The 27,887-nt window shown below is 51.8% G+C and overlaps 1 long non-coding RNA gene across 2 annotated transcripts in view; it reads right to left on the reverse strand.

Annotated features, from left to right (window-relative positions):
- LOC149853820 (uncharacterized) overlaps positions 1–23,445 on the reverse strand; it is a 77,932-nt gene extending 54,487 nt beyond the window's left edge. The window contains exon 1 of one of the 2 annotated variants that reach the window (XR_016438963.1): positions 23,331–23,445. This is a non-coding gene — a long non-coding RNA (uncharacterized LOC149853820). The remainder of the gene's footprint in view (positions 1–23,330) is intronic. The other variant, XR_016438965.1, reaches the window with a different exon arrangement.
- Between the last annotated feature and the right edge of the window lie 4,442 nt (positions 23,446–27,887).

Raw genomic sequence — 27,887 nt, forward strand, 5'->3', positions numbered from 1 at the left:
TCATGCTAGATAGTGCCCCAGGCATGCGAACCGTAGCGCACCTGCCTTCAAGCAATGCCGGGCAAATGCAGAGCTCACTGGCACATGACCAGCCCTGCTCTCAGGGGGTGCTGGGCACCTTACAGCCATTAGCATGGACAAAGCAGGCTCGCCAGGCTTCACTACAGCACTCCCTTGCTTAGTCCAGAGGAGACGGAGACGTGCCGCGTAACCGAGACACCTCTTTGACCACAACGGTGACGTACCTCTGCCTGCCAGCTTCGGTGCCTATAATAAGCAAGGCCTCCCAAAGAGAGAGCACGGCGTGTGCACCTCCTCAGTCACGGTCAACGGTATAAAACCAAAAAACTAGCAACCAAGCTCTGCTCGCAGAGAGGGTCCTCTAAAAGTCTGGTGCTGTACGGAGGTCGCCATCAAGCTACCCGCCCCACTGAAATGCAGCCAGCTCTGGGGTGCCATTAACAGCTCACAGCAACACAGGAGCAGTCAAGAGCAGGAGATGAAGGCCGCAGCCTCCTACGGACATGAGACGGCAAGTCTCCTTAGCAGGCAGGACCCACCCTGCTGTCCCTGGTCCCCCCCCCAGAGCCGAGCTCCCTTTCGCTTCAGACGTGCGGCGTGCCCGCCTTGAAAAGCAAACGGGGCTGCCAGGCTTGACCTGCCTTGTAGCAGGGCTTTGATACTGGTGGCCGATGCCAGCGGAGCTATTAGTACAAAGAAATTAAACCAAGCGTGCTCACTTACACGGTTACCGTGGCAACGCCTGCTCCGTACAGCGTGCGAAACACTCCATTCGTTTATTGATTGAGCCCCAGTCAAATTCAATCGCGAGCGAAAATGGATTTTTTAATGCGACTATTAGCTGCTTTTGAAAGGCAAATTGAGTTCAGTTATACCGAGTCCGCCATCAAAAAACAATTTACCGTCAGCCAGGCAGGCCAGACAGGAGTCCAGTGCTGGGGAGACGGGGAAAGAGAAAGGAGGAAGAGTGGGGGAGGCAGAAGGAGCATCATTAAACCACTTGTGAGATGAGGGGTTGCACACACTTGTTTGAGTTCAACTCGACCCTCCGCTTGCCGAGGGGACAGGGCTGCTCAGTGGATAAGGCACGGGCCTGGAGATGGGAGGCATCAGGTCTAAGCCCAAGACTTGCTTGGTGTCCATCATCGGCACCACTCATCCACCCTCCGTGCTGCAGGTTCTCCACTGGTAGAGGGACTCAAACTACATGCCTGCTTTAGAGACCCACAAAGACAAAAGGTCGATGACCAAGCTGATGAAAATCTGGTATTTCAGGTGGCCATTCCCAAGTCGGAGAGATGGAGCGAGTGGTGAAACATCCCAAAAGGAGCAGCAGAGACAGGAGTGTTAGAAAGTGCCTGGGAGGATACAGAAGGAAGGAACAAGTGGCTAAAGTTTGTCCGGGGAAAAAGAGAGCAGGACCTAAAACCGGCCCACCCCCTGAGACTCCCAGCCATTGCAACAGGCTCCTGGCTATACTGCCCTCATTCTCCATCCTAAGCCAGGCCATTGCTCAGCGAGGTCACAAGGACAGAAAAAAGAAAAGCAGCAGCCGCTATCACCCAGCCACAACCCAAGCCATCACTTTTTTTTTTTAAACCTAGTTTAATGGGAGCTGATTTCCTCCTAGAAGCTGGAAAATAAAAGCTTTCCCTGACTGATTTGGAAAGCAGATTCTCATTACCAGGTTAAACCAGGATCAATACCGCAGCCAACACTGAAACAATTCCTGCTCAGCTAGGTGCCGGGGACCCTCGGTTCCTCAGACACCTGAAGAGGTGCTGGCTCAGCCCCGGGCAGAATGGGGGCCTGGAGAATACTCTTACAAGAATGACCCTAAGGCTCAGTCCAGTGCCCGCTGCGGTCAATGGAAAGACACCACGGACCACAGTGGAGACGAACGAATCCCTTTGCCGGTGCTTTCCTGCACTTGAGGCAACTGCATCATAAGAACAAGGGGTCCCATCTCCCCTCTATAGTAGCACCCCATGCTGGGACCTGAAGAGACTGAACTGAACAACCTGCCTCTTCTTGCACATGGTGCATTCAGGGCACAAAGGGAAGGAGAAGTTGTGCACGTGCCAAGATGCACAAGACACAATTTGTTAAGCTTAGTGTTCATCTAGTCTCAGACCCGGTGCCCCTGGGTCCCAGGCTACTAACCTAACCCCTGGACAACCTATCTCTGTTCTGCTTCCTATATTGCAAGCAAGGGTTTACAACAGGGCCAGTCACGTTTTTGGGAGAAGTTTGGAGAAAGTCTCAAAGAGCCTCCCTAATTTTTGTTGATTTATGAAAACCAAACATCCCTGCTGTTTTGAATAAAGCAAGTAACTTTCATTTTAGTCCAAAAAGTCCTTTTTAATCAAAACTACCTCGATGGGAAAATATTGAGCTGCCCCGGTTTGTACAGACTTATTACAGTAGCCTGTTGCGCTGGGCTGGAATACTTCTAAAACGAGGCGTTTTAACAAATGTGAAATCATCTCAGCCAAGGGCAGGCTCCCACCTTGTTTACAGAATCAGTATTTAATTTAATAACTCTAAGATTTATTTTTCAAGTGTCCTTGAGTCTTGCAAGCTTGTTCCAAGGTGTGTGTTTTTTAAAGGAAAAAAAAAAAAGTCCATTTTGTCCACAAAGAAGTCAAGTAGATCCAAGCGTCTCTCTCGACTGCAAGTCAAACTGCTGACAAGCAAAGGATGGATGGGCTACTGGTTAAGCTTGGGGTGTGGGAGTTGTGGGCTTCTCCATTATTTATGTATCCATTCATTTGATTTACAAGCCACCTAATCCAAATGGCTCAAACCGGCTTACAATGAACAAAGGCGCAGATTCCCCGTGGGACCTTAGGCAAGTCCTTTAACTTCTGTCCCCATCTATTGAAGGAGGATGACAACACCACCCCACGTGAGCGAGGAGTTTGTGGCTAGGTCCAGGCATTCAAAAAGCCCGAGACAAAACTGATCCAAGTTGCATGGTTTTCTGTAAGCGGTGTAGTTCGCATTGGTAGCAAACAAAACACACGTTCGCCATGTAGGGCAGAGTGCAAATCTTAGACCGGGTTTTGCCATTTTTAAACCAGACTGTGAGTGCCAAAAGTTTGTTCTGTTATGGTATGGACCAGTTTTATGCGCCACACTTCTGTTCTGCTGTGGGTCTAGGCCACTCTCTCATCACTTCCACCAGTAAAAGTGCAATGCCTATACCTGGCCTGCAATGAAAAATACACTGAAACCTGGAGCCATCAGATACTCCAGTGTTTGAAAGCAGATCAGTAACAAAAGAAATCAGCTGAGCCTTTTAAGGCAGATTCACTCCATCAATGAGAAATGATATTTATTTTATAGCCTCCAACATTTCCCAGTCCCGTGTCCCTTGGGCAGTCGTGTTGCAGTGCCCGCGATGCTGTTGTTAGAGCAGCACATAGCCACAATTCTAGACCAGGGGCCTCAGCCTTCAAGCCTGTACCTTTCTTTTTGACCAGCTGGTAGTAAAAAAAAAACAAAAAACTCATGCTGGCCTGAATGTCTCTCCCCATGCGGTGTGACCAGTGGTTTCCATGGCCGGTATGTTAATACAGGCAAAGCACAACGTTGCTATTATGCAAAGCTGTTCCAAGCAGGGCGACGAGGGCGGTAGCTGGTCTACATTACCACTGTGACCAGTTCGCAAACCTCTCACCCCAGTCTGGAGCTATCCAGGGAGGGCTGTATAGGATGCACAGCCTCTGCTAAGCTTTTGCACCACTGCAGTCATACCAGTGCTGCAGTTCTGGGGATGGGTCTCCACAGCCAACCCTGGATTTCTAAGCAAACCCCAGCTCTGCTTTACCAGTTAGACTAAAAACAAGCCAGGCCAGCACAGGCAGGCGATGAAATTTAAAACGTATCCACTTTTTCATGAAACCTTTTCTGTCCTCTTTAGCCACGTACTAATTTTCTCCCATTTCCTCTTGGACCTCTCCCTCTGCTGTCTATGCAGACAGCTTCTTCCTTTTCCCACGCCACCATTCCTACAACTTTTTAAATAGAAACTTCCCATGTTTAATAGACAACTTCAAAAACGCAGCTTGATGCCAGGATACTTGAAAGACCCATCCCCTCCCCCCTCCACCCCCCTAACAGAAAAGCTTCTTTTAGGGTGAGAAGCTCTCTCTAAGCAGCTCAGAGGTCAGATTTTCAAGGGCTCGGCACCCACAATAGCAACTGGATTTTCAGAAAAGCTCGCTTCCCATGTAGGTCACTAAGTAAGTCATAGGCTTCCAGAAGCGGAGCTCAGGACCCAAATTGCAGAGCTCTTCAAAATATAATTCCAATTATACGTGCTGAGCCTTGGTAAGAATTCCAGCCTTAATGTCATCTTTCTTGCCAGAGTAAGATTATTCACAAGCCTAAATACTTGCAGAAGGAACCCAGAGATTGCACGGCCGCCTAATCTTTAAGAGGCTTCTGAAGGGAGATCTACTTGCAAAGATTTGATTCCTCCTGTAAAAGCCTCTAGTCTCCGCTAATGAGAGCGGAACTTAACCACATGTTTGCAGTGCTGGGAAAAGTGTCATTTTGCAATTATTGTCATTCAAACGTTATTTATTTAACCTGCAGCCGCATTATATCGACTGCAGAATTGCCTTCATTTTTACTTCTGATGGCTCACTTATTGAGCAGGCCTGGAATAATTCTGCTTTGCATTCCCAGTCACCAACACGGGTTTTCCTCACACGGAGACACGGAGGGGGGATAGAGAGAGAAACCAAGCATAATGGCTTCAGGAATTATAGGCTTTGCTTAATAGCTCTCAGGTTTGAGATGCCATTTTTGGGAGCCCTTCGTCCTGATCCAGCTTCCTACCTGCTCCTCCAGGCTAATCGTATGATATGCGGCCACCAGGAATTAGCCTATCCTGACATTTTAAGGACTATGCAAGCAAGGGATTTGGGGCTGTGCTTCTTATGAGCAGCTGAGAAAAGTGGGTATGGTGGCACCTCACCCTACCTCCCCTTTTTTAAGGCTGCTCAAGAGGCTACTTGGCCCTTGCATAAGCTAGAGCAGCCCCTGGGGAGCCCCTGACTAGTTGTGGGTTATTTTATAGCCCAGACAGCCACTCTCCCCCTTGTAGACAGCCAATACTTTTAAATATTGTGGGATGAAAGAATGGAGTATACTGGCACACACATTATTCCTCTACTGCTCTGGCATCCAGGTTGAACCACCTCTCCGCACTGCCGGGGCTGCACTAACACATCAGCATTCACCGCTGCCAGGAATCGCTCCACTAAAACCCAAGGAGTTGCATTAGCATAAGAACAACAGCAGCAACAACAAAACCCAGACACTCTGTGGTTTCTCTTCTGCCACAAAGTCTCTTTGTCTCTGGTGGTGAAACAGCTGTTTAAAGGAGCCTGCAGTGCAATGCAACATATTTTGATCACCACCACATCTAATTACAGAGGAGAGTAAATCACTAAACAATTTTTACAAAGCATCTGAAATATAATAAAAAAGGGAAGCGTTGCCAATCAGACCGGAGGCAACTTTCACAGAAGCCTCATAAAGCAGAGCGCTAAGATGATGCACAGCCTCATAGAAAAGACAAAGCGTTTTCAAGCCACGGCATTTCCTCCCCGGAAGTCTACGCTGTTAGCCAGTATCCCCAACGACCTGGGTGAGCCCAGGTCGGGCCAGGAGGTAGCCCAGAGTTTCTCAGCTTTGGAAAAAATCAACCACTCCTCATTCCAAGTAAAACTTCTTTGCACCTTGGGTTTACTACAATTAAAACTTTTGAAAAAGGAAAAGCATGGAGCAGCATTCGCAATGCTCAGCTGACAATTAGTTTCAAGAGGTTGACAGAACACTTGACTTTGCAGGGTAATAGTGTGTAGAGAGCACTGGAGCAAAAGGATCTTTGCTGTTGACAGCAATAACATTTTCCAGGCCTCGTGGCCTTCTCTCCCAATTCCACAGTTGCCTTCTGTGAACCCCTTAAAGAGGCAACACATCTGGTGAAAAAAAACCCCACTAACCTCAGCTATGGCAGCTCCCAAGGGGACCATTCAGGTGGTGGATTCTAAAATACCTGGGATTGTTCTGCGTCTAGAGATCTAATCAAGACCTTCAGCTAGGATTAAGTTTTCTTCCTCCAACCAGTCAGCGTCTGTGGATGCATCTGGCCTCTGAGGGCACGGCGTCTGCACTCAAAGCCAGAGAGCTGTACTTCAGCGAAGTGAAAAAGTTGGGTCACCCAACTGCTGCAGCAGGACCTTGCCCCTCACTCCATTAAGAACAAGGACACACATTCACGCTGACCACACTTCTTGGGGCTCGTTATTACGATTCACCCCTCTAAGATTCCCCCTTTCTCCTAAAAACATTAAGTACAAGGTAGAACAGGGGTGGGCAACATGCAGCCCGCGGGCCAGATGCGGCCCCGCCAGGCCATTCTACCCGGCCCGCGGGGCCCCTAAAAATTTTAGAAAATTAATATTTATCTGCCCCTGGCTGCCGGTCACGCAGCCCTTGACAGCTTGCTGAAACTCAGCAAGAGGCCCTCCACCCGAAATAATTGCCTGCCCTAATATAGAAGGTCAGCTGCAATCATGCACCCAAGGATCCATTTCAAGAGAGAAGCTTATTAACAAAGGCATGTGGGAGATCAATGCCCAGACCTCCCCGAAAGCCAGAAGGAACTGGCTGCCTGAATATCTCCCCCAACACATTAGGCTAAATATCATACCCCGCTAAGCCTTAGTTCCTCTCGGGAAGTTAGGCAGCAAAAGTAAAACCCTCTCACCCCCCATGGCATTTTCCTTCCCTACTCTTCAGACACATACAAAGGCCATGACTCCAGCCAAGCGTATTTGCACAGTGAGCTGAATCAGACACCACAAAGAAAAACCACCTTTCATGTGAAAAATCATTGTTTTTTCTAAAAAGTTCAGATTTTAAAAGCAAACAGTCAGTTCTGGGTAGCAGAACTTTTTTTTTTTTTTTTTTTTTTGTGGAAGGTGGGGGCTGTGACACAGCCTCCTTGCTATTACCATCATATAAGCAACCTGAAATCCCCCCTGCCCCACCAACAGTAAGGAAAACACATCTCATTTCATTCCTTCCTTCCTTTTTATACAACGCACTCCCCATTTTGCAGTCAGCTCCATTTGAAATCCCTTACTGAAAGACCAGATCTACTGTCCCCCTCCCACCTATGTGCGCACGGGTGTTTTTCCCCAGTGCACACGGCAGACACATATTCACTCCAGATATACCATGCAGATATCCTGTAAGCAAACAGATGAAGCGCACTGACCCTGCAACTCCCCTTGGGAAAGAAAAAAAAAAAAATCGATACCCAAGAAACCCTCTTGTCACAGCACAGCTGGTTCTTCTACATCTCCACTGAAAAGTCAGGCTCTCTCCTCCTCCTCGGGTTCAGCCAAGAGTTCCCATCTGCCAGAAGAAGAATCATGCTGGCCCTCTTTTCACTCCACTGCTGCTATAAAGGTTTTTCTCTGGCCTTTCTTGGTGTTGCTTACTTATTTCATCAAAATGCCACACAAGCTCATTTCATAAGCAGCTGGGTCGAGCTGAGAAGGTCTGATGTTAGTTGAAAACTCGCCGGCAACAAACGGAGGGCAAGAGAGAGGGAGATGCGAGATGAGTTGCCATCTTTTTATCTAGGGTGTATGGGTGAAAGCAATGGGGGAAAAAAAGTGACTGGGATGGGGCAGTATGTTCAAGCAGACAAAGAAGTAGCAGGATTTGCCACTGATCTTCTCCAGGTGCCATCACAAAACAAGCAGATTGTTGGCTGGAAGATAGATATTTTCCATGACTAGTTTCCCACCGTTTCAGATATATATGGAAATCCTGACTCTTCAACTCCCAGATCCCCAAAAATTTGAACACAAAATTTCAGGTTTTGGGGGGGGGGGGGCAGGGGTTATAAAAACCAAAACTTGACAATTCTACCCATGACAAACGTTTAGGAAAAACTCAAGACGACACTTAAGTGTTTATAGAAACGAGAAGTTTCCTAGAAAAAGGCCATTTTTCATTCAAATCTGGCCAACTCCCCCCTTCCCCCCCCCAAACTAGCACGAAAGAAGATATGGCTGACAGGAGCTTGTACAGATGCCCTTCCAGCTGTCGGGCTCATCCCTCTAACACCCATGTGTGTGGACCAACCCTGGTATCTCATTTGAGCTACACTCAGTCCCTAGTGAAACTATCCAGGCTAGCATTTGGGCTTTTAGCCCAAGCTATGAAATGGGATGGTTTTCCACCCAACTCCATGTTCTCATGTGCAACTAAGAATTACCAAGCTACTTAAAAATCCTGTTATCCTGCCTCTGGCTACGGCCACCAAACCTTCGAACAACCGGAGGCTCCGAGCTCGCTTCCTCTGACTCGGAGGCAGATACATGCCTTGAAGCAGGACAAGTTGTACCGTCTTCCCCCCTCGTTCTCTTGGTAATTCGTACAGGCAACGCCAAGCCCAGTGCATCTTGCAGCCATCCATGTCAACGACCACATTCATCCTTGGCCAGTTGGAGGCGTGTGGATGGCTGTTGCATGCCCACATAGTACTAGCTCCAAAGCAAATGCCAAAATACCATCTAACACCGTAGGGGGGCCAACCCAGCCAGCCAAGTGCCAGCTGTAACCACCCTCAGCCCAGCCAACCCACTGATGCTCTCAGAAGCCATTTCCAAGAAGCTTGAATGGTGCCTGACTGAGTAGATCCACGCAGGGTGGCAGGCAGCAGCATTTGCCTGACAAGCAGCTGCAGAAGACACACAAATAATAAGAGTGTCAACTGATTAGGAAAAGACCCTGGGACACACAAACAGGAGAGAGAAATGCCACAAGCCAGGAGCTAGGGTCATAGGGGATCAAGGTGGAGTCCGAAGCCCCTGGGGACACATTTGTCTTCCCCGAATTGTTATTCTTGGTCACACTGCTTCTGTCAACAGTGCTTTTTGCATATGTAAATGAGGCCATCCTCCTGCAATTACATGGCAATCAGAAGCAAATTACATTCTTGCTGTTTACTTTCGGTGTCCTTAATTAATCCGGTTATTAGACGATTAATGAAGCTTGTTTGGTGAAAAACTCATAGCATTTATGGAGAGAGGTTGGCACATGCGCAGGCCTGCGCCCGGCAGCATCTCACACATGCGGTAAGGCAAACTCTGGACTCTGATGTACGCGCACAAACCACGCAACTGCTCTGATGTCAGTGGAGCGACTCCAAATTCATCTAGGTGACAGCAACCACAGTTTGGCCCATTCTCTGGAGATCAGCGCAAAAGGACCTTTCAGCGGGATGCTCAAATCTGTAGTCTGCGATACGCAGGTTGCCTGCTTGGAGGGAGATGTCCGCACGGGTTCTGATATCAGCATACTCCGGCAGCAAACGGCTGACCTATTACCCTCCTCGGAGTACCCCATAAAGGCAGATGCACAATGAACCCGTCTCCTCTGCTTTCTGCACAAGGCCCAACACTGGACCAGACTCCACGGGTGTGCAAGTGTAAGACAACGCATCACTGGAGGTTCACGTGCTCTGCGAGACATTTCCCCCAAGTACATAGTAGCCTGGGTGGAATTTGCTTCCCGCTGAATCTTATTGAACTGTAGCAGCGTGAAAGAAATGGGGGAAATGCAAATGCTTGGAGAGCTTGGAGCACCAAAGCTCTGGCAGGGTTTGAGACACAACGAACCTGGCAGATTACAGGTGAGGGAGTACAACGTAACCCTTGATAGCTGCCTCCATCCCTGCAGTGGAGGAGCATGCCCCTCAGATATGCAGGAGGAAGATAAGTGCCATTCCCATTTTATAGACTGGGACCAGGGAGCAAGGCGAACAACTACAGAGGGCAAAGGACCTACTGCGAGTGTTTTGTTTACCGCTGCCGAAGATCCAGAGGCACCTTTGATGGCGCAGCGCCTGCAAGTCTCCTTCCATTCCACTTCCTGGGGGAAATACATGGCCGTGCTCAGGGTCTCCAGTTTGGGGGAAGACAGGGGGGCTGAAATGCCTCCCCTGACTCTTACAGCTGCAGTGTAGATGGCAACTGCAAAAATCACAGCCTTCTGCACAGCTTCCAGCTAAAGCTTTAAACTCCTTACAAACATTAGCTTCCATTTTCTCCACATCACATGCTCCAAATCCAGGCTGCCTCCCAAAGGTCACCCTGGCTTGTGTTTGGTTAAGCCTCCAATAATTAAGTGGCATGTTCATCTAATGATCAAATTGCTGCACTGGGGGCATGGAGGAATGAGAACTAATTAAGGAGTTCATTTGCATACTCCAGTATATCCGGTGTGTAGGGTTCCCATAGCAACCGACCAAAAAAAAAGGGGGGGGGGAATCATGTGTGGGATTTTTAATGCTTTTCCTTGTCTTTGTTCCCATGAAGGTAACTACAGCTTTGTCATCGAGGAGGACTGCTCCCCAGCACAAGAGGTGGGAGATTTCTCTGCACAAGCCTGTTATGAAGCCAAGGAGAGGTTCTCGCAAGCAGACCCCTCCAGAGTGTGGTCAAGCATCTATGATATCACATAAGCCCACATATGCTCAAGCCACTCCGATTCAGAAAAGACAACGAGGCGCCATGAACACAGGCCCGGCATGCTATTGCCTTATAAAAGGCTCGCTTCAAGGGACCTCATTCCTGGAGGATGCTTGGGTGCTGACAGGAACGGATGCTGAACAAAGCCAAAACTACGTAGAAGTGCTCCCTGAGGACATGGGTCCAAACCTATCTGCATCTCAGTAGCACCTGGGCATCTGCTCCAAGACCACGGGCTTGGTGCTAGGCACCTACAAAGTGTGACGAGTGACCACTTTGGAATCAAAATAGACAAGGCAGGCAGGGGAACTGGAGCACGTGGGCAAGGAAGCTGTGTAATGTCATGCGCTACCTAAGATACTGGTGGAACGGGCAGTAGAAATTGTGTCTTCAAAGCTCAGGCCAGCTTCCCATCTCCCTGAGCACAAGCGACTGACCCGAAGTTTGCCAAACTCCCCCAAACTAACAAGGAACGAAATGCCAGCACAGATCCGAATTGCACGGCTCAAAACATCCACTTGTAATGGATTCGAACAGAGAACTTCAACGGGGGGGGGGGGGGGCCGCAACCCCCTGGGGTACTTCAGGATCCTTTCAAACATACCGGGGGGTGCCAAGCAATGTGTGCAAACATGACTCACAAGGTAACCCCAGAGATTTCAAATAGGAACCCATCACTTCAAAACCACAATTCTGCCCCTGCTGTGCTCTTTCCGAGCTCTTTGCAACAAGAATTGCTCTGTTCGGTTTCTGTAGTCAAACACCGAGTGAAAGCTAGGAGCTGGCATTTGCTGAGGGGGCCCTCGAGTCTATCGAGAGGTGCCTCAAGTCTAGAAAGGTTGAGAACCACTGTATTAAAGACTCTCGTTCCAATAATGCCCATGCTTTTAACATTTCAAATTGGAGCAATGAAAATAATTCTAATGAACAACACAGGTTTGCCTCTTTGTGGCTGTGAATTGGCTGCAAGCCAAACCATTCTGCTGAATTTATTCATTATTCACCGTTTTTTCCCCCCCTCAGTAACCTGTTGCCAGCCAGCAAGTCAGAAGTGAGCAGGTTCGGGGCGAGATGGCCATATTCACATTTGCGACCGGTCTGCAGGGGGAAACCACTTCCCTTGAGCAGGCTCAGAACAGTGCTTAATAGCAGCAGTCTGCATAGCGCCACAGAGGCTTGAGGGAGAGAGTGAGAGATGAGAGAGATGCTGCATCCAGAACTAGACTGAGCATCTTCTTGAGTGCCCCACATGCAGGGCTGCAGATGCCATTATAGCCGGGAGAAAGCAAGGAGCAGCTCCACCGCCGCTCCAAAGTATGGAAGGGTTGGAAAAAAGCATCCCATCACTTATCAGTGTAGCTTTGGACTGTGTGGCTTTGCTCTGAGGGCGAAGACCTGACTTGTAAGGGCAGCTTTACATCCACCACTGACTTCCCCCTAGATGCAACCCACTTAACCCACACATCCCATGTTTCACATGTGGCACCAAGGAAGCTCTTGGGACATGGAACTAATCCAGCTAGGGAAGGAGGCTTGGCCCAAAGCATTCGGGAAGTGTCCTTTAAGCAGCATCATTTGCTTCCATCCCTAACCAATGGCATACATGGAAGACCTGCAAGGGCAGGGAACAAATGAGCCTCCCGTGTCTGCACACTCCCAGCCACGTGGCATGTTGTGTCTCACGCAGGAAGAGGCTAGAATTAACATGCTAAAACCCAGCATTAAAGCCAATTAACACTAGCCTTTTCTGAGCCAGTTCAGCATGCTGGAGAGATGGCAAGACCTGGAAACGCTTGGCTGTTCCACCCCATGCAAACATCCTCCCCCAGCCCTGCAACATAAACCCTGGGGTGCATTTCCAGGCCTCTCCAGCTGGATCAGGAAAGGGAACCACTGAATTGGAAGAGAAAGAGATTGATGGGATGGAGATCTCACCACGTCCCATTACCACCCATACCCTCCAGCAGCCGAGATCCTTTCTAACCCAGAACTCCTCGGCCATGTTCTCTGCATGACAGACAATACGAACCCAGACTCATTTGAACGCATGCTAGCATGAGCAAGTACAACGATGGGGGACAAATCAAGCTTTGGAAGTGAATTTGATCTTCATAAAGGTGGAACAGCTACTCCAGACTCCCAACGCCACTAGCTCATGGAACTGGACATAGCAAAACCATCCACAACCCACCATGAGGGCATTGTTTGGCACCACCGAGCCTGTAAACATGTCGGAGACTGTCTATCCCCAGATGGAGCACTTTGCACTTCTCAGTGTTGAACTTCATCTGGTTCAGATCTGCCCAACTTGCCAGCCTGTCTAGGTCCGCCTGTACCTGCAGTCTATCTTCAAGCATGACCATGCTCCCCATAACTTGGTGTCATCCACGCACTTGACCAGTGAGCTCTTCACCCCCGTGAACATGCTGGCTGTTCTGGATCCACGGCCAAGACACCAGACTCTCCCCATACACCGCAGAAGCAGCACCAGCCCCTAACACAGGACAATGGATCCCACTTGGGGGGGCCAAGCAGCTAAGAATGAGCAGCTCCAGTGCTGAGGGTTGCAATAAATAAATCCCTTCCTGGGATTAGCCTTTAGTCTTTACAGCTCTTGTGCCGATCTGTAGAACAGGTATAATGATCTGGGAGTGCTGTGGAGATGCCTCCATAAAAAATGCAATGCAGGTAGATGCTAAGACAACAAGCATCATAAATACCCAGGATAATACTCATAGAAACAAATTACATCTGCACTGGGGATGGCTCTGGGGCAGGCAAGTGCTGATGGAGACAGGATCTGGGGCTCCAAGTGCAAGACAGTCCAATCCAACTTCAGCCCATCTCCAAAGCTAATGCATGGGAGGGTTTTCTCCCATCTTGGAGCCCAGACCTATCATCCCAGAAAGACCCCCTGGGTAGCAAAGTCAAGAGAAACCCCCCTTTAACCACCCAGATCCTTCCCTTCCTCTGCCATTGTTTTTATTCCACCCCCCCCTTTTTTTTTTTTTTTTTACTCTCAATAAAAACATAATTACAGGCTTTTAAAAAAAGCAAATTATAGTGACATACTTTAATTATCTCTGAGCAATGGAGGACTAAATTACACAGTCAGGGAATCAGAGGTTACCTAAAAATAAAAGCAAGAAGCTTCATTAAATGCTAATTGCAGCTTTTGCCGCTGAAGTGAGATTTTAACAGAATCTGCCATTGACTCGCTTGGCCACATGAGAGGATATTGGTGACAGGAAGAGACTCTCACACGGGAGCCACGCGGTCTGCTTCCACCCAGGGAGAGCAGCCCTGGCCGGCAGAGACTGGACAGCCTCCGCTGCAGAGAGGGGACTCGGTCCAGTCCGGGCTGCAACGTCAGCTTTGCTGGGTACGAGCTGACAGCCCAGCGCTCCCCCTGCGGACCCCTACCCAGGAGGTTAAAAGGGCCTGCCAACCTGCACCACAGAGGGGGCAGATGCCACCACAAGAAGCAGCAACTGAGGAAGGAAGGCAGGATCTCTTGGAGACCCCAAGGCTAACCCATGGCTTCTCAGGCATATTGATGTGCCCGTGGTAGCCAGCCCGGTCCCCTGCTACCTCCCCCAGCTTCGCAGAGAAGGGACAGCAGCCGTTGATGTGGCTTTCACTTTTTAAAGCCTTTCACTTCAAAAAGTACTAACAGGCCTGGATATCTACAAAACACCCCTAAAGCCAATGGAGACAGGGGTGGACACCTGCCCTCTTCAGGTATGCACAGCGTTTTCCTTGCAGCCACCCCAGCCTGTGTAATGAGCTCCCGCAGAATAAAGCGCTCCTCTTCCCTGCTCTCTCCAATATCCTCCAGCAAACAAAACCTCCCAGCCAACACACAAAACCCCACCCACACAAGCCGCTTTCCTGCATGCATGGCTCTCCCCCCGGCAGAGGAGGAGAGGGAGCCACAGGTGACAGGGATTAGTCACAGTGCTTTTCTGTGCAACTGGAAGGTGCTCAGACACCGTGGGGATGGGGGCAGGCCACGCGCTTACACAGAGCTGAGCCACACAGCAATAATTTACCACCTGAATTCCCGCAACCTCGTCTTCTACCCCCAGCTGCTGCCTTTTCCCTATTTATTTTACACCCCCCTCTCCCTACAACCCTGCCTTAGCTTTGCAATTGGCTGATCCTCCATTCCCCGAGGAAGGTTCAGCCTGGGGTCTACAGCAGCGGTTCTCAACCCACGGGGTCGTGGCCCAGAAGTGGGTCACAAGAATGTATGAAAGGGTCACAAACAAATTTTAAAAATGGATCTGCCTTTAAAGAAGAAAAACGTGGGAAACCGTGGGTGTTCCCTTGCAGGCTGGCAGCGATCCAGCCTGCGAGGGGCTGCTTGGAGTCCCCTCGTGCCCCGCACATGGGTGGGCTGCTGGGGGGTCAGGACTGGCTACTAATGTTCACATATAGGCCCTGGTACAAAAAAAAAAAAGATAGAGAACCACTGGTCTGCAGCCTGCCTGGAGCTTCGCCCACGTCCCAGGCAGCCCGGCGATGCAGCGCCTGGGTTGCTTCCATGCTTACTGTAGGATGGAGCTGGGTGTTACGGCCCCTGGGGAAGGAGAGCATTCAGATGACATACACAGGCTCCTTGCACCCGCTTAAGGTTGTCCTGCCCGTCTGTCCCCTTCCGTCAGGAACAAACAGCCCAGGCTATGATAGGAGGAGGATAGGAGCAGCTATCCAGCATTGCTGCGCTCCCCTTGGTCGTTCTAAGGACTGGACGAAACAGCCTGTCCCCCTGACCTGCTGCCCGTTACAGCTGGGCTAGGGCAGGAGAGGATGATAAAAGGCCTGTTTGAAGGACAGAGAGTTGACCTGACTCCATACAAGGTCTCTCCTACCCTGCTCTGGGCAATCCAAGCACAGCAAAGGTCATGGTTGTCAGGTATTTTGATGGCTATTCCCCCAAAGGACCTAGGTGGCTCAACCCTTTCACTTGCACCGACTTCCTCAGGCCCTTGTTGCTGGGGCAGTGGCAGTGCAGGAGAAGATGGGTTTGCCCCATGGAGCTGCAAGCCCCAAGCTGGGTCAGTGACCACCTCTATGGGGGCATCCCGGTGATGGGAAGACTGTGGGGGCAGCCTCTCGGAGAGGTAGAACAGAGGGACACCCTCGCTGCAGCACAGCTGTCAAGCAAAAGCCACACAAGCCCAGTCCAGCTTTCCATGACCCTCCCTCCAGATTCACCTACTAATGGGATAATGATTTTGCTGTCTGTCACCAACAGCCCCATCCCCACCCCCACCCCAGTCGTGTCCATCACCCCCATCAGATACAAGCTGTAGCTAATTTTACCTATGTCTGTAGTATTGAAGTGGGGGTGGTAGGGGGTGAGTTTAAAGAATTCACAGGGAAATGATTTTGTTTTTCCATTTCCTATAGAGTTGGCCTAATTGTGTCGCTAAGTCTGTAATTTGCCTCTCACAGAGCGGAGTTAATGATAGGCCCCGCACTGCTGCTTCTCTGTGCAGGGTTTGATAGATGCGTGTGTGTGTGCGCGCGCGTGCACACCCCCCCACCCCCATTCCAGGGCTTCTAGCCACCAACAGCAGCATCCCTGGAGCAGCATTTATGTGAGCCCTGAGGATACTGCTGCCTGCTTTCACTCTAGGGTGGAGCCAGGAGAAGCCAGCCCTGGGCACTTACAGAAAAGCCCTAGGGAAAGAGGAACGCAACTGCCTCTCTGAAGGGGTCCAGAAGGACAGCAACCATGGGAAAGGCGGCAGGATTGCTCAAGAGGTGGAAGCAGCTGTGCAGCAGGGATGAGGACCTAGAGAAAGGGAGCCTGAGGCAGGATCACCCCTATCCAAACCATCCCAGGCAAATCTGTTGCCTAACCTTTTAGTAGGCAGGCCTGACCCAACCCAAGACAGCACAGCCTCACCTGCCACAGGTAAAGCAGGGGGACCGCAGCCGCCAACGCGCTGCTGCTGCAAAGGTCGTTCCTATACACTTGAGAGATCCCAGGCTGCCGGGTGAGCGAACACTGAGCGAACTGCCAGCACCCCGTGAAGCCTGGCAGGGCTGACCACAGCGGGCATGTTGGGAAGGGGGGAGGTTTTGGTTCCCACAAACTGGCTCCGCCACAGAAGCTGCTCAAAGTCAGGGGCTCGGATGAATGCAGAAGCCAGAACTCAACCTGTCCTGCCCAGATGGACCCCCAGGTCCTAATCCTCCCCGAGCATCTGTGGGGCTCAGGTCCCTGCTGGATTCCCCCTCTTGCCCATCATCTCCTGCAAAGTCCCTCTGTCCCCGATGATGCTTCCACTTGCATTAACTCCCTCTTCACCCTGCATGGGCTGCCAGTGACTCACTCCAACAGATAATGTTATTGCTGCCAGAAAGCGCCTCTATTCATTACAGGCTAAGCAAGGCTCCGGCACCAACACAACTGGCATCTTCTTAGCACAAAGGCAGCCGGATGCCGAAGATAACAAAACAGCTCCTCACAGTGACCCTGCCCCCTACAACATCCCTCTGCCTCAAGGTTAGCACTGAACCAGACAGCTTCACAGCCCACACCATCTCCAAACATGCTTGTGGTTGAAAAAACATTTAGAGAATTTGAGCATTTATTTTAGCTGCAATTCAGCCACACTTTCAGGAAAAGAAATAAAGCAGGACAGTGCAGTTGCTTTTAAGCTGCCAGCAAAACAAACCCTGCAGATTGCACAGGACAGGAGGTCTCGCTTTTAAAATATTAACCACTAAAAACTAGCAATTCCCACAAGGGGAGTTTGCACTTTAAACAAAATCTGCATCTCTCATTCAGCTTCCGTGCGGGCAGCAGAATTTAGCTCAAAAACATTTAGCAGCACAGGCTCTAGCCCTTAATAGACATTAACCAGGTACTGAGACTTCCCCAGGAGTAGCTCTCACTTCTCCGCGGATCTCAGCTACGGAGGCAGGCTCCGTCTCATTCCACACCCATCTCAATTGCTGTCGACTGCTCTCTTTTAATTAGCTTTCATAATCAAATAAATGTCTGCAATTTAAAATAGCACTTTATCATGGAATGCCAGATAAAATTAACAAGACAGCCACGAGGACCGATGCATCTATTACTGAGACGCGCCCACTTCTTGGATGGAGCCCGGCATCTATTTAACGACAGACGGATACGATGCGTTATTCCCCGATACAGATTGGACCAGCTTGCATCCGTGTCGAGAATAATTCAGTAAGGTGTGTGATCTTGTGTTTGGACAAGACCCATCAGAGGGAAGGGGGTCAAATCCTTTATGTTTGCAGCTACTTGGAGAATTCAGCCCAAGGGCCTTGGCCTCAGCATCTTGGCCAAATGCAAACATACTGCCCCTGCAAAATGCCTTGAGGGTCTTTCTTGGCCACATGCATCCAAATCACTGTCGCATGCTGCCCAGGTGACGGTCCCTGCTGCATTGCTGCACCCTCAAGAACCAAGATGGGGCACTAACAAGATGCTGTAAGAGGGAAGGTTGCCATCTACTGAACCACCAGCAAGTGTCCCCTGTCCCCAGCACCCAGGATTTTTCTCCCTGTACCATCTTTTTTCTCATCTTGGCATCAATTCTTGCCTAAACTCAAGTCCACAGCTCAAAGGCCAGCTGCTGCAAGGATGTGTCTGTGTTGCTTTGACATGCCATCCGCTAACCTTTTCAGCTCTGCCTTTGGCATTCATCATTTCCTGCCTCTCTATCCACCCTGGCTAGTAATGCCCTTAGAAGTTCATTCAGTTAAGTTCCTGTCTTCTACATCTTGAGCAGCCTAGAAGAAAGTGATTCATGTCTGGCAGAGCAGATGTGCAACACCTCCCCCCGCCCCCAGCCTTCATTAAAGCCCAGCAGAAAAGGGCAGTGGCATACAGCAGCCTGATGGCAGGGCCTGATCCAAAGCCACACAGTCACTTCTTTGGGGCTCGTATCCCAGCAGTATGAGAGCATCCCCTTCATGGATGAACCCCTTCGCCTTCCAGACAAGGGATCACCCTGCATCTGGGTGCACTGGTTTTTCTAGGCAGTCCCACCTGGCATCGTGGTGCCCCAGGTGAGTCTGATGGGCTGCACACAGCTTCTGCCCTTGGCAGAGGCAGGGCACAGCAGAGAGCCATTTTCAGGGCTCAGGTTTTTTAATTAAGTCATGCAGCTAAACTAATGAGACACCATGGAGGCAGTGGCAGGAGGGGAACTGCAAATAAGCCACTTTAACCTCTGCAGCTGAGCAGGGGGCAAACTCCCAGGCCCTGGCTACCTTGCTGAAAAATGTACTGCTGCCAATTCAATCAGTTCCCTCACTCTTTTGGGCCTGGACTGAACAGGAGCTGCAGCCTGATCTTAAGGGAAACCATGCTGCTTTTGGAGGCAGGACCTCATAACTTTGCCTTTTCATTACCTATCCATAGAATCACAGACAGTCGGGCTGTAAGTGGTCTCTGGAGGTCACCTCCGGCCCAACCAGCATCATCCCTATTTAAAGCATCCTCTGCAACTGTTTGTCTAACCCAGCGATTCCCACCCAAGGTGCTGCAGCAGGGTGCCATGAGATCCTTTAAAGAGTGCCCCACACTATTGGATGTATAAACACCTATAAATGAGTCACTAGTAAACCCAGAGATTTTTAATAGGGATCCAGTATAGGCTGCATTCTTTCCGAGTTCTCTGCAGCAGCAGAATTGCTCTATTATTTCCACCCCCCAGTCAAGAAACAAGTGAAAGCAAAGACGTGGCATTTTCCAAGGGGTACCTTGAGTCTAACAACAGTGACAACCACTGATCTAACCTATTCCAATTCTACGAGCAACCCTCTTGCACAGTGACCAGAACAATGCCCCAAAACACCAAGAACAGCCTGATTTGCCCCAGGAAAGGAGGGGGACAAGGATGCTGTCAATGAACTGCCACAGCAAGGACACAAAGCAGCTTGTTAAAATACATGCGAGATCTCCAAAGATGCCACTGTGGCCTTGGCAATAGGACAGGGACTGTCACTTCAGTGCCCTGGATCCAAATTCAGTAGCTCTAGCCTGTCTAACCCTAAACTACTGACATACCGCGCCGGGGGGGGGGGGGGGGGGTGCGTGTGCACGTGCACGTGGTGGGGGAAGCCTTGTGATGGAGAGGTGCTTTAGAAAGCAGGATGTGCACAGATGCACAATCAAGGTCTCTGTGGCTCTGCCACATCAGTCCACGCCATTAGCACGGGGAGGCAGCTGCGAGAAGGTGCGGGCTCCTGCAATTAGGAGGGAATCAGTAGATTCTGTCATTTCTGCCTATGGAAGAACTTGGAAAGTTGCCTAAAAAAAAACCCAGCCACCCCCCGCTTCCCCCCAGGCTAGTAATAACTCATAGCTACGAACAGCACCCGAGAAGCCAGCTATGGTTTACGTGAACCCCATGAACCAGCCGGTGTTTCACAACCGATCAGAGGATGATGAATGTAGAGGGACTGAGTAATTTTCCTCCCAAGAAGCCTTTTTGACAATTGTGATCTTATCAAAGTTTCAAGCTTTTCATTATCCTTTTTTAAAGCTCCTGCCTCGAGCCCAGCTCTGTCCTCTCCTCTTGGGGGGGGGGGGAGACATTTGCTTTTTCTCCTATTGATTGATTGCTTTCTCCACAGTCAACCTTGTCCTTGTGCTCAGAGCTAGCAAAGAGGGCTCACAGGGAGCAGAAAGCAGAGCCATGGAGAGAAACGTCAGCACTCAGCCACCCACTTCACAGCAAAGCCCTTGCAGAGCCCAGCTCAGGTCAGCAGGAAGCCATGTGCATTTGTGGAAGAAGCAGCCTTGCACCCACACAGCCCCCTTTTTCATCCCTTCCACCCCAACCTGTGGGAGGAGAAGAGGGTGCAGGGAGTGTATGAACATGCACACACCGCACTACAGGGGAGCACAGGGGCTGGGAGCAGGGTCCAAGCTGGTGGCAGTAGGAACATGTAGCTGATGTGATGCTTAAGGATGAGCCTCAAGGATGGAGCAGGTGTCTGTGATGGGGGAGCATGCACAGAGAAGATGAGTCAGGGGCCCTGATGTAGCATCAACTTATCTGCAGGTGCAAACGGGCCCCAGGCCAGCAGCTGAGGTAGAGTCAGGACCCACAAGGGAGGGAAGAAACCAGCCTGAGCGGCAAAAGGATGTTGCAAGCCCAGGAATGGCAGAAAAGCCATAGACACAGCAGCAAGCAACCTGCAGCATCCTACAAGCAAACAGCTGTAGACATCTACCCACACAGCGGCAGGAGTCCCCTTGTGAACACTCAGCCGGGACACCTCATGGCACACACTAGTCCCCCTTTGCACTGCACTGGTCCCCTTGACACCTACGTGCTGCACCCACCACGCTTGCTGAGCCCTGTCCCCTCCCAAGCACCCTGGCTGCTTTGCCTCCAGCCCGGTGCTGGTCACCATGTGCTTGTGCAAAGATTCAGGGAGGTGCATATTAACTTCTGAAGAGGTGCATGTGGCTGCAGAGTGGCTACTCCTGCTCCAGCCCATCAAGGCAGGATACATGCAAGCATCCTCCAACCCCTCCCTAGCGGCTTGGTAGGACCCAGCTAGTAGGTGCCTCACAGTGCTCCAGGGCATTGCGTCTTCTTCCATGATGCAGGACCCTTACCCCCTCTGAGGTCACACAACAGCCCTCAGCCCCTCTCTCCTCTACCAGACTCCCCAGCACGGAGCCATTAAAGCTGGTGCTACAGCGTCTCTCTCCTTCGACAGCTCCCACACAGCAAAGACCTGCCCTGATCCCTTCACAGGGGAAACAAGAATCTGTGAAGAGACCCCAGGTCTTGGAGACCCAGGCCCAGGCCACTCCTTTGCCTTGCAGGTTGGAGAGTCTCTAGCACGAGCACCCGAAGCTGCACTGCCCGGGAGGGAGCAGGCCGCCAGGGGAGCCCAGCAAAAATAAAACCGTTGTATTTCATGCTGAAGCAGGTCACCTCCCCCATCTAGTACATGCTCTCATGAGCAGAGGAGCAAGGAGCCAGTCAAGCCAGGGCCCTGCTGCCTGCTGGGAACGGGCACGATGCGTGCACTGTGCTGCAGGGCAGAGCTGCTCATTCTCCTGCCGCGGCCCAATGCACATCACTCCTGGCCTCAGGCTCCCTTAGTCCTAAGCCCCCAAAGCACTACCAATGCCCACCCCCTACAAGACTCCAGTTTAGGGCCATACTTATTGGCCATGGCAGCGCCAGAGGTGGCCCATTACCAGTGGGGTCAGGCTTTGCCGAGGCAGCGCTCTGCTCTGGAGTGGCCCTTCCCCATAGGGACGTTCCTGGAGGACACGTCTACCTGGAAGCAGCTCCTGTTACTTGAGTAGCTTGGAGCGACGTGTGGAAGGCACGCTGCCATCATGTCCGATTAGGACCCGTGGGGCAGAGATGCCCCCAGAGACAGGAAGGTAGCAAGCTAAGCCATGCAGCCACGTCACTACAAGCTCTTCCTGCACCCGCTGGGGGGGGACAGTGCTATTCTCTTCCTGCCCCCCCCATCCCACCATGCCTCCTGTTTTGCAGCCAGATGCACGGCAAGGTAAGATTATGGGGTATCTCTTCTGTTCTTCTAGGAGCTGCCGGGCTGAGAGCCGCCCCCCCAGCAGCTATACAGGCAAGGGGATGAGGGAGCAGTTAGCAGAGGACGGAGAGAGACAAGGAGCAGGGTCATAGGGGCAGTAATAGAAATGCCAGGTCCAATCAGGCCATAGTGGCACAAAACCTGATGCAGGTCCCAAAGGGAAGAATGCAGCAGCAGCATTGCCAGGGCTTCAGAGCCTGCCAACAAGGCAGCAGCTTCCATGCAAGGGAACAAGCAGGGCCCCACAGGGCTTGGGTGGGATTTGACTTGTGGGTCTGGGTCTAGAGCTGCTGCCCAGTAACGTGGCTGGAGGCGTGGAGACAGCTCATGCATGCAAGGTCAGCAGGACGGTCACCCCCAGCTTCCCAAAGCATCAGACACCAACCACCTCACAGGCTACCGCATCCAGGCACAAACAGGCCAGCTGAGCGCAATGCCAAAATTGCACTACTCTGAGCAGCACAAGGAAGTTTAATGGCTTGATGAAGCTCAGATTTTAATCCTGGCTTGCTCAGGGAAGCAGGTTCCAGCTGCCAGATGTGTGCCTCAGTTTCCCCCATCTGTATAACAAGGCTGAGACACTGAAATGAAGGACACATCTCACTCCTTAGCTGGACAGGCCACTTCTAGAGAAGGATCCCCGTGGTCTGACTCAACCCCCGGCCTCCCCTGACGCTGCCCAAACCAAAATGGAAGACGATCAGTAAAAAACATCCGTTTCCAGGGTGGCGAGCTCCTCGTCTCTACAAACAAGGCAGAGCCCACCCAGCTTCTCTGATGCCAGCTCCAAGGGGCAGCCCACTTCTGGACACAGCTCTCAGCCCCTGCCGCCTCAGCCCCGCTGCCATTTACTGAATCGCCAGCTCGTGTCTGCCTGTGCCTGTAATGCCAGCCCTGGCCCACCAGCGCCTTCAGACACACGGCAGGACTCCAGGTATAACCTAGTGCCATGGAGGCAGACGAACCCCATGTGCTAGGGCAGGCCACAACCACAAGCAGACCCTTCCTACAAAGGGCTCCAGGTACCCCTGAGATAGGAGACCCAGAGGACAGCACTTGCAGGGTGAGGGAAGCACAGCTGTACAGCGAGTCCAGCAGGGAGCAGGGGACCAGCCCTTCCAGACAAAGGATTTCTTGTGCAGTCATGGCATTTCCTACCCGTTTTCCTGCCATGCGGCTGCCAGGCGGAGCAGACCAGAGTGACGGGCAGTAGAGCAGGACCCAGCCACCTTCCCCCGACAGGGAAGCAGAACAGCTCCAGCTTCCTCCCTTTATCACCTGCTCCTAATCAACCCCAGCTGCAGCCCCTCTCCTGTAATGACTAGGGAAGTCCCTGCAAGCTCAGCCCAGGCCTCTTTCCAGGCCTCAGGGTGCTCTGTTAACCCTTTTGTGCCTGCAGGATCCCATCCCATCGACAGCTGCAGCATCAGGGCTTGGCATGAGGCTGTGATCTGAAAAGCAGCCCAGATCCACAGCCCAGGTGCACCCAGAATTCAAACCAACTTCAGTGGCAAAGACAATCTGCTTGCAGCTCCTCCTCTCCAAGACTCATGCTGGGCTTGTGTTTCCCAGATGCCCAGAGGTGTGGAGGGCTAGATAGGCAGGACACTTGGCTGACAGGAGGCCCTTGATGCCTGGCTCCAGTGAGGGCTGCGTCCTACTCATACTCCCTACGGAGCAAGCACAAAGGGTGCTGCAATGCATGCTGAGCCCAGGACAGGTGATGTCTGAATTACATGACTGTCCCTTCTTAACCCCTGCTCCCACTCTCCGCTTCAGTAAAGGGCTGAACCCTTCTCCTCCTGCAGTCCTCAGTTAACATCCGCCAGACACCCCCACATCAGTATCAATCCCTCGCAGAAAGCACCTGCTTTCCATAACCAGCCTGGGATACTGCCTACACACCAGCCCCCCTCTGCTAGCCCTGTTCCTGCCTTGGACTAGAAGCCACACACGACTTGGCTATTTTCTCCAAGATCTTTCTAACATCCATACCTGGAAAGATCTTGGTGAAAATCACCAAGGGGTCCATCAGCAACAGGCTCATGGATGGCACCCTTCTGAATCCCAGCCAACATGGCTTTGTTGCTGGAAGGTCTTCCCTGACCAACCTCTTCTCCTTCTATGACCAGGTGATGTATTGCCTGGATGAGGGAGACAAGGTTGTTGTCATATATCTAGATTTCAAGAAAGCCTTTGACTTGGTCTCCCATAATGTCCTCACGGTCAAGCTTGGGAGCTGCGGCCTCGAGCATCTCATGGTCCGATGGCTGGGGAACTGGTTCTGGGGGTCTGACCCAAAAAGTACTAGTTGATGGGACCAAATCAACGTGGTGCAAGGTGACCAACGGAGTCCCTCAGGGCTCAGTACTGAGGCCAGTACTCTTCAACATCGTCATTAATGATCTGGATTCGGGCATCAGATGTGGACTGGCAAAGTTCGCGGGTGACACTAAACTATGGAGGAAGGCGGTCACACTGGAGGACAGGATGGGGACACAGGCCGACCTGGACACACTCGCAAGGTAGGTGGACCAATACCTGATGGCCTTCAATGTAGAGAAGTGCTGGGTGCTCCACCTTGGGAGAAAAAAACCCAGCATCATACTTACAGGCTTGGCAGTGCTACGCTAGCACCACAACCGAAAGAGACTTGGGGGTCTTGACTGACCACAAGATGAACATGAGCCACCAGTGTGATGCCGTGGCCGGCAGAGCAAACCAAACTCTGGCGTGCATCCACCAATGCATCTCAAGCAAAACCAGGGACGTCATCCTCCCGCTTTACTCAGCCTCGGTGAGGCCACAGCTGGATTACCACATCCAGTTTGGGGCTCCCCACTTCAGAAGGGACATGGATAAGCTTGAGAGAGTCCAAAGGAGAGCCACCCATATGATCGAAGGCCAAGAGAGCAAGCCTTACGAGGAGAGGCAGAGGGACATAGGACTCTTCAGCCTGGAGAAGAGAAGGCTCGGTGGGACTTGGTGGCAGCCTATAAGTATACAAGGGGGGTGCACCAGGATCTGGGAGAGCAGATGTTCACCAGGGCTCTCCAAGGGAGACCAAGGTCGAATGGTCACAAGCTCCTGGAAGGCCGGTTTAGACTGGACGTAAGGAAAAACTTCTTCACAGTCCGAGTGTCCAGGGCCTGGAACAGACTCCCCACCGGGGGTGGTGCAAGCACCTACTCTGGACTCATTCAAAAGGCGTTCGGATGCTTATCTTGCTGGGATCATTTGACCCCAGCAGACTTCCTGCCTATGGCAGGGGGGCTGGACTTGATGATCTCACAAGGTCCCTTCCAGCCCTAATGTCTACGAAATCCGTTTTCTTTGTGTGTTTGCAGAGAAGAGTGCGACCCATGCAGGATTTAGCATTCAAATCTGGGTGTGCTTGGACATGGTGGGGCTGCTTTGGCTCATTAAACAGCTTCTTACTTCTCAAGGCCTGGTCTACAGCCCAGTTTGGGAACCCCACGAGCACTGGCTAACTTAGAGACATTCAAAAGCAGCACTCAGGACCCTGAACTGGCTGAGGCCCATGCCCCACTAGTATTAATTTGGGGTCTCCAGGTTCTGGATTCAAGCCTAGACCTGAGCCTCAGACACCCCAGAATGAAGAACATCTGAATAATTTTTATTATTTATAATTTCTTATCCCTCCTGATGACCCAATCAAAATCAAGGCTCCATTGTGCTAGGTGCTGTACATACACACAGCCTGTACCTCTAAGAAGCTAAAAGTATCAGTAGACAAAGGATAGGTAAACTGAGGCAGAGTATCCAGGGACTCCTTGGCTGAGGAAGGAATTGAACCCACATCTTTTAGGTCCCAGCCCAGTGCCCAAAGGATAAGAGCAAACTTCCAGGTCGGTGCAAGGCTTTGGCCCCCATGTCTAGTTTCCACCTGCTCCCCCACAACTCATTCAAGTGCCCAGCCTTGCCTGGGGTTGCCTCGAGTCCCAGGCTAGCCACCTGCCCGGAGGCCTTTTAAGGAGTGTTTCAGGGAAGGGAGTTTCCTGGCTGTGTTTCTTTTGGAGTCTGTAACGCTCACCCCCACGAGACTAGCTCGGAGCGCTGCAGGCAGACGGTGCCTAGCAAAGCAGTACAGGCCCCCAGAGGAGGGAGGGAGGGAGCCCCAGCTAGGGGGAAAGGAGCCAGCAGCCCTTGCAGTCAAGAGCGGCCGCTGTTCCTGTATTCCCAGCTTCTCCCAACAGGAAGCACCACGTGGAAGGGCATCATTGCCCATTTGCACTCACACTAGGGAATGAACCGGACCCAGGCCGCACACAGCTGGGCCCCATTCTCTTGTACCTCCAGGCACCAGCCGCTGTCAGCCCAGAGCCAGCCTGGCCGCGCTCTGCTCCCACCCGGGGAACACATGTACCCTTTAAACACGGGAACAAAAGGCAGTGACTATAAACAGGGGTGAAAGAGCCCTGTCGGAGCGTACGTGGCTGCGCGCCGAGTGGAAGGCACGTCTCCACGCGCCAATGAGAGGCTTAACAAGCCACTGAGCCAAGAACTAAGGAGCGTGGCTGCAAAAACAGGAGGGAGAGGCAAGGACACCATTTATCCAAAGCCAGTCGGTGGAAGGGGCCGTATCCAGCACTAAGCTGAGACCCTGGGCACTAGGTGCAATCCCCTGTTCTGCCACTGACTTTCTGCATGATCACGGGCAAGTTCCTGATCTTCTCCGGGACTCAGCTTCCCATCTCTGGACGGGGGTGAGAACAATCCCTTTGCCTGCCTCTGTGAGGGCTTTGGAGAAGGGGCTGCCTTTGGCAAGTGAACCCAGCATGACAGGGTCTCAAGCTGGGCAAGGCGGGGCTTTCTCCTCCACACACCTTTGAGCTTCCTATTTCTTTCCCCGCACCACCCCCAACATACCCTTGGGCAAGAGTGAGACCTCAAGCCTTGCTGAGTCTCACAAAGGAAAAGTAGAAGAGGCCGGCTGGTACCCCGGGAGCTGCACTAAAGCAGGCCAAGGGACCCCCCAGATCCAAGCCCCTGCAGGTAGGGAAAGAAGAGCTGTGAGCTACAGGAGAGGCGGTATGAATGGGGCGGGCTGCTCCGGCCATCTCCAACCTCTGGGTCTGAGCCGGTGTCTAGAAGGGAGCGTGGATTTGATTGAAAGCAGGCGCTGTGTAGGGGGAACGCGTCCCAGGCGGGTGGGACCGAGGCCGGTGGCTCTGGGGAAGAGGCAGAGCCAGCTGAGCCCAGCCCAAAGGCCACGCCGGAGGGGCTGGGTCCACACAAGCATGGAGCAGCCTCTTCTCCGCAAGCGCTTGTGCAACTTCCTCAGCTGTGGCCGCCGAGGCCACACGAGCCAAGCACGCTCCCTCCTCTCATCTCCATCTCAGGGGCCCCTTTCACCTACGACAAGCCTCTGCTCTCGGCTCAAGTGCCCGAAGAGGAACGATAATGATGAGGAGCAGCATCTCCCCAGAGCACTTTGCGGCATTTAGCCTTTAATTAATTGCCTTCTGAAGTCACAGGCGTGCTTCGTGTCACGGAGACTCCAAGGGAGCCGGGATTGAGATGAATCAACAGCGGCAGCCTCCGAGCTTCTTAAAGGGCCCCGGGGACTCGCACTTCAGAAGTGGCATAAACCAGCTCTCCCCGGGGAGAACGGCGCACAAGGGGCAAGGCTGCTGCCAGCAGGTGCTGATCCCAGCCCGATTAGTCACAGAGCTGCTTTTGACTGATTAGCTG

Source organism: Crocodylus siamensis, chromosome 13 (assembly GCF_052110815.1).
Source record: "Crocodylus siamensis isolate JL-2025a chromosome 13, ASM5211081v1, whole genome shotgun sequence".
Taxonomy (NCBI): Eukaryota; Metazoa; Chordata; order Crocodylia; family Crocodylidae; genus Crocodylus; species Crocodylus siamensis.